We start from the raw sequence: 7,259 nt of genomic DNA, 5'->3' as shown, positions 1-7,259 counted from the left end.
AGGGAGTATCCTGCCAGCTCCCTGGCGACGAGATTCAACTGGTGCTTGAACCCGGTGAACGCGTTGTTTTTCTCGCTCACTTTGAGCGCGGCTTCGGCCTTCCCGCCTCTCCTTTCTTCCGGAGTTTCCTCGATTTTTACCAACTCCAACCTCACCATCTTCCCGGCAATTCCATTTTTTACCTTTCTTGCTATGCCACCTTTATGGAGGCTTACATCGGCATTCGTCCCACTCGCGAGACGTTTGCCCGTTTCTTTGCTCTTCGGATCAATTCCGTTCAGGGCAAGGAAATTCCTAAACCCAAACCCCCCGTGCAATGCGGGTCTTGTATCATCGGCTCCCGCCAAGGGAGCCCTTTTTTCAAGTTTTCCGGTCTCGAGTCCTGCCGGCTGTGGCAAGGGACCTTCTTTTATGTGAAGAACACCGGCGTCACAGATCTCATCGATCTGCCGCCTTTCAATCCGGTGCCGCCCAGAAAAGTTAACTGGAGCTTCAACCCGAAGACAGATCATGTCGAAACCAACCGGGTGGTGCGCTTCATGGAGCAGCTGATGAAGGGGACTAACATCTGCTCCGACGATATTATCCGCACCTTCATCTCGCGCCGGGTGCTTCCTCTTAAGCGTCGGGCTCACAAGATGAGCGAGATGTATGGTCCCGGTGATCCCACCAAGATCACCGGCCTTCCTCTCAGCAAGAAGGACATCGTCCACAAGGTTAGACAGATCTGCCAGACTGCCATGCCGGATGATTGGGAATGGGGCCTCCGGCCTCTCAGTTCCACTAACCCTCCGACCCAAGAAGTAAGAAATTACGCAACTCGGGTCGGTTTACCGGTAACTTTTATACTGTGACTAATCTTCTTTTCTTTTGTTTTTTAGGCCAAGGAGCGCTTCCCCCGCATTGACGCAGATCGGCGAGGCCCTTGTCGGAAGCGTGGTCTGGACAAGTTCGACCCGGACCCCCTCATTCACTGGCAGGACCTGAAGATGGGCCAGACTCCAGCCTCGCGCCTCGGCAAATCTCCACCGGAACCATCCGGTTCGTCCGACGACCTGACCTTGCTTGAGGTAGCTTTTCTTTTTGATCTCTCATTTTCTTCTGTTATTGTTCCTCTGTAGATGTTCCCTCAGCCAACATCAACCCACAGGTCCACGAGCACGTTCCTCCCCTGCAGGCCGAGGCAGGTGACGAGTTTGTGGAGAAGCTCATGGCCCAAGGCCAAAAGAACAAGGCTCCGGCTTCTGACACCGGTTCGAACCAGGCCCCTGCTCCCAAGTGCTTCCGGACTGAACCCTTTGGGGGAAGGTCGCAGGCGTGAGGCGCTACAAGCGCAAGGAGATGCCAACCTCGTCCGGGTAAGCTCTTGTTTCCCTGCTTGTTTTGCTTTTACCAAGTTCTTTTGCCGGTTGCTTTTTTCCAACCTTTTCTTTTTCTTTCGTTCAGCCCTGCGCTCAAGCTCGGCCCCAGGCCTGAGGGCTCTGCCGGATCCGCAAGGACCTCGACCCCTCCTCCTCATACAAGCCCGGCACCATCTGGTGCCGGCAACACCTCTGCCTCCCCTTTGGGAGGCACTACAAGTTTGGGGCGCGCGGCCCCTACACCGCCAGATCACCGCGCGGAGGAGGACCTTGTCTCCCCTCCCGAGAACCAAGACACCGGCGCCAGCAACATCGGCGCCGAAGAAGAAGCTGCCGGGCAGGCGGAACCTCTGGTTCCTCCCGTCCTAGAAAAGAAGAAGAAGAAGAAGAAGGCCAAGACGTCTTCCCCCTCCAGAGCCGCGCCGAAAACTTCTGTGCCGGCTTCCTCCAACCCGGGTGATGCGCCCGACGCTCCCCCTTCTCCCAGGACCGCGCCAACGCCACCACCGGAAGCTCCTCGCACCGAGCCAGCCGGTGCCACTCCAACGCCGCCGCCGCCCAAGACCTTGACGCTAGTCAAGGGGAAGGCAACGGCTTCCAGCGCCCCTTCCGGTGGCCAGCAGCCCTTGGTGCTGCACGTCGCCCGCGCCGCTAGCGCTGCCGGCGAGAAGGCCACCGGCCTGCTTGGCCGGATCACGGAGTTCCAGCGTGAAGGCCAGGAGCTGGGGCACTTGCTGCCCTACGCCCAGAAATGGAACGCCGCGGACGTGTCCGCGGCGACCCGCGGCTTGGGCAAGGACCGGCTGCCTGCGCCCGACCCTGCTGGTAACCGGTGCGCTGAGGAGCACTTTATGCGGCTGCGTCGGGCCGTCAAGGAGCTGGACAGCGCGTGGTATGACGCCACTAACAACATGATGGTAAGTTCCATCAAACCTTTTCCGTTTTTCGATTCTTGCCAGTTTCTCTTTTCTTCCGGATCTTGTCTATCTTTTCTTCGTCTTTTAAACTTATGCCGGTTTCTCTTTTTTGCTGAATCTTGTCTATCTCCCCAGTCCCCGAGTTCGTGTTGAGAGCATAGCTTTTAGCACGAAACTTATGTAGAAACACGCGAAACCGGCATAGCCAGTCCCCGAGTTTCGGGTTAAAATCTTTGCTCTTAGTGCGAAACTTAACTAGAAACGCGCGAAACCGGCATAGCCAGTCCCCGAGTTTCGGGTTAAGATCCTCACTCTTAGCGCAAAACTTAACTAAAAACGCGCGAAACCGGTATAGCCAGTCCCCGAATTTCGGGTTAAGATCTTTGCTCTTAGCGCGAAACTTAACTAACAACTTTTTTCTTGATCAGACCACGGCTGACGCTCGCAAGATCCTCTTTGAGGAGCTTCTTTGGGAGCACCGGGACCTCGCTGAGGCACACAGCAAGTGCCAAGGTAAACCTCTGCGCTTCCGGCATCTTTTTACCGGCAGACTTTCTTTTTCTGAGTACTTACGACTTTCTGTTTCAACAGCCATCCCGGAAGCTTCTATTGAGGCCCTCAGGACGCAGCTTGCCACCGCCCAAGGTACGGCTTCCTGTTTTCCGGTTGGCTTGCTCCTTCTTCATTTTACCAGTTCAACTTTTGCTAACATTTTCTTTCCGGGTTCCAGAGGAGAAGGACCAGCTCATCCGGCAGCATCAGGAGGATCTGAGCGCCCAGAGAACCAGCTACCAGGAGCTCAAGGGTCAGCTTATCCAGCTTGGTCTTGACCATGCCAAGGCGCTGAAGGCTGCTGAGTCCGTTGCGGAGGCCAAACTGCACGAGGCGCTGGAGGATGCCGGCAATGCCAATGTGGTGTTGCAGGCTGAGCTGGAGGAGGCCGCCAAGGCGCGGAAAGCAGCCGAGGACAAGGCCGCGCGGCTGGAGGCGGAGCAGAAGGAGTACGACCTTCTGGTCACGCAAACTGATGTGCATGCCCTTCGTAAGTTTCTCTTTTTTCCTTTCCGGTTTCTGCTTATAAGCTTATCTGTTCTAGTGGCATTTGCTTAACTTCCTTCCTTCACCTTATAGGGCTCTTCCCGGACTCCCAGGCGTTTGCCGTGAAGAAGGTTGGAGAGCGCCGGGTTGCCCAGGCATATGAGAATCTGGGTGCGCCTTGGGACCCCTATGACCATTTGGTTGCGCTGAACGCGCGGGTTTCCCATATGCGCGCCATAGACCGGAACCTCTCCGACATTCCTGATGTGGCCACCCAGCTCTTCCAGACTCTCTGGCCTGGAGAAGTGGTGCCAGACACCTTCTCCCTCATCAGCGACCGCCTGAAGGGTGCCGGCAGAAGGATCCGGGAGTGGCAGTGCTCTGTTGCCCGTGCCGGAGCAGACTCCGCGCTCCGCGTTGCCTGCTCCTGGTACCCAGAGCTAGACCTGGACGCCCTCATCGGAGTGCGCGAAGGAGCTGAAACTAATCTGGACTCGGTCCTCACCGCTAAGCGGCAGGATCGAGCGTACCACATCGCGGAGTACGCTGATATGCGCACCTTCATCCCCCCTCCTCCAGACGTCAAGGACTATCTCAGCGACGAGGAGGAAGGTGAAGCTGATGAGGAGGCCGGAGCCGGTGACGCGCCTCCAGAGGGTCCTGACGCCAACGACGCTCCTCCCGAAGCCCCTGTTGCCTGAACATTTGCTGCTATCTGTTTGCCTGTGAGATGCTTGTTCACCCTGTTTGACTTAAAACATTGCTGGTTAAATTCTACCCCGGTATGCCGGGGTTCGTGATGTAAAACTTAATTTCCCTTTTGATTGTGGTACAATAGTTCACGTCGGTATAACATACCGGTAGTTAATTAACTTATGTTTGTCTTAGCATATTTGCTTATCGTTTTGATTTTATCCTGCACTGCAAAGATTTCGGAATTGTTTCCGCATCCAATTTGATGCACACTTGGCTCTTTTACCTTGGCTCTGCCTGCCTTCTCTGGGCGTTCTTTGGCGTATGAGCACAAGGTTCTTTTGCCAAACAAGCATTTTCTTGAACTTAGAAATAACTCGAATTTTTTGCAAAAAACCGGTTTAACCGGGGTTAGTTAAACTTTCCCGGATTGTTCGTTCCCACTCTCTCTTTTCGCAGTTCGCGTGCTTAATTGCTACCGGTTTATCTTGCTTGCCATGAAGCCGGGTTGCGGATAGCAGCAGAGTCGAAGACTCCGGTAGGTTTAGCACGCTACTAAACCGGAAAGAAAAAATGTTCACTAAGCAACCGGTGAACTGAAAAAATAAACATATTGCATGCAACTTTAGGGGTAGTCCCCGAGATTCATTCGAGGTTCCGACATCTTTTATTCATAGCATATAAGGTACAAAAAAGAAACTTCTTACACCACAACTTCAAGAGTAGAAGGGACACAATAGGGCTACGTTCCATGGACGCTTGCTCTCCTCTCCGGACCTGTCCGCCTTTCCTTTTTTCCACTCCTGTGCATCGATCAAGTAATAAGCATCATTGTGGAGAGCCTTGCTCACAACAAAGGGACCTTCCCACGGAGGTGAAAGCTTATGCCGGCCTTCAGTGCGCTGCACCAGGCGTAGCACTAGATCTCCTTCCCGGAATACTCTCGGGTTAACCTTCCGGCTATGATAGCGTCTGAGGTTTTGCTGGTAAATGGTTGTTCTTGCCAATGCCAATTCTCTTGCTTCTTCTAGCAAGTCCACTTCGTTTTCTCTGGCCTCTTTGACCTCTTGCTCGGTATAGAGCTGCACTCTTGGTGAGTCATGGATGATGTCGGTTGGTATGACCGCTTCTGCTCCGTAAACCATGAAGACTGGAGTGTATCCGGTGGACCGGTTTGGAGTTGTTCTTATACTCCACAGCACTGATGGTAGCTCATCGAGCCAACACCCCGGTGATTTTTCCACCGCTTCAATGAGTCTTGGTTTGATACCGGAAAGTACCAACGCGTTCGTTCTTTCCACCTGGCCATTGCCTTGTGGGTGTGCTACAGAGCACAGATCCAACCGGATGTTATTATCCTCACAAAATCTTTTGAACTCACCTTGAGCAAAATTGGTTCCATTGTCTGTGATGATGCTATGCGGGTAGCCATACCGCAAAATGACATCTTTTAAGAACTTCACCGCTGTGCGCCCATCACACTTTGCGATAGGTTTCACTTCTAGCCACTTGGTGAATTTATCCACCATGACCAAGATGTGAGTCATGCTGCTCCTTGCAGTCTTGAATGGGCCAACCATATCAAGGCACCAAACAGCAAATGGCCATGTTAGCGGTATTATTTTTAAACCGGACGCTGGGGTATGATTTTGCTTGGCGTACCTCTGGCACCCATTGCATTTTCTTACCAAATCCTCAGCATTTTCCAAAGCAGTGGGCCAGTAAAACCCATGCCGGAATACTTTTGCTACCAGCGCCCTTGATGAAGCGTGGTGCCCACATTCTCCTTGGTGAATCTCCTCAAGCATTTCTTTTCCTTCTTCCGGTTCCACACACCTTTGAAGGACACCGGTAACACTTCTCTTGTATGCCTCGCCATTGATGATGGTGTATGCTTTGGACCTCCTCTGGATCCTTCTGGATTCATTTTCGTCATCCGGCAAGGTGCCGTTGATCAGGAATTCCTTAATAGGTTTAACCCATGACGGTGCCTCCCGGACCAAAAACACCGGTGCGTCTATCTCCATGTTATCCACCAGCATTGTTTCTTCCGGTATAGCTGCAGCAATTCCCGAGCTTGCCGGTGCAGTCCCCGAGTTTACCGGAGCAGTCCCCGGGTTTCCTTCATCAATATCCATGGGCACTGTGTGTGATTCCGGTACGAAAATTGATTCCGACTCCGGGCTTGGTTTGATCGATGGCACTCTTAAGTGTGCCAAGGCTATTCCGGGAGGAATTTCTTGCCTAGATGAGCCCAGCTTGGACAAAGCATCCGCGGCTTCATTTTCCGCTCATGGCACATGGTGAAACTCACGGCCCTCAAAGAAGCCGGCAATCTTTTGCACGTGAAACCGGTACGAGGCCATGTTTGCATCTTTTGCGTCCCAATCTCCGGAACTCTGTTGCACCACGAGATCTGAATCCCCATAGCAAATGATCCGGTGTACACCGATTTCTTTTGCGACTTTAAGCCCATGAATCAGAGCCTCGTACTCAGCGACATTGTTTGATGCCCTGAAATGCACTTGCAAAACATACCGGAGATGATCTCCCTTAGGTGAGGTAAGCACCACACCGGCACCTAGGCCCTCTTTGAGTTTGGATCCGTCAAAGTGCATCTTCCAGTACTCTATTTTTTGATCTGGCGGCTTGTATTGCATCTCCGCCCAATCAACAAGGAAATCCGCCAAAGCTTGCGATTTTATGGCATTTCTCCTTTCGTACATCGGTACATATGGTGATATCTGAATTGCCCACTTTGCAATCCTTCCACTAGCATCTTTATTGCACATGATATCAGAAATGGGTGCCTCGCTCACCACTTTCATGGGGTGCTCCTCAAAGTAATGCTTAAGCTTGGTGGCGGCCATGTACACGCCATAGGTCATTTTCTGGAAGTGAGGGTAGTTTTGTTTTGAGAGGGAGAGCACCTCGCTCAGGTAGTATACCGGCCTCTGGACGGTTTTTCCTTCCTCTTCTCTTTCAACCACAACCACTACACTCACAACCCGGTTTGTTGCTGCTATATACAATAGCATAGGCTCTCTCTCTAGAGGTGAAGCCAGTATAGGCGCTGTAGCCAGCATTGTTTTTAGCTCCTTAAACGCCGCGTCTGCCTGAGGGGTCCAGACGAACGTATCGGATTTCTTCATGAGAGCATAGAGTGGCAGAGCTTTTTCTCCCAACCTGCTTATGAACCGACTTAGCGATGCCAAGCTACCGGTGAACTTTTGCACGTCCTTGAGATCGC

The sequence above is a fragment of the Lolium perenne genome, chromosome 2 (genome assembly GCF_019359855.2).
Source record: "Lolium perenne isolate Kyuss_39 chromosome 2, Kyuss_2.0, whole genome shotgun sequence".
Lineage (NCBI taxonomy): Eukaryota > Viridiplantae > Streptophyta > Magnoliopsida > Poales > Poaceae > Lolium > Lolium perenne.
Note: the sequence above shows the minus strand (reverse complement) of the source record.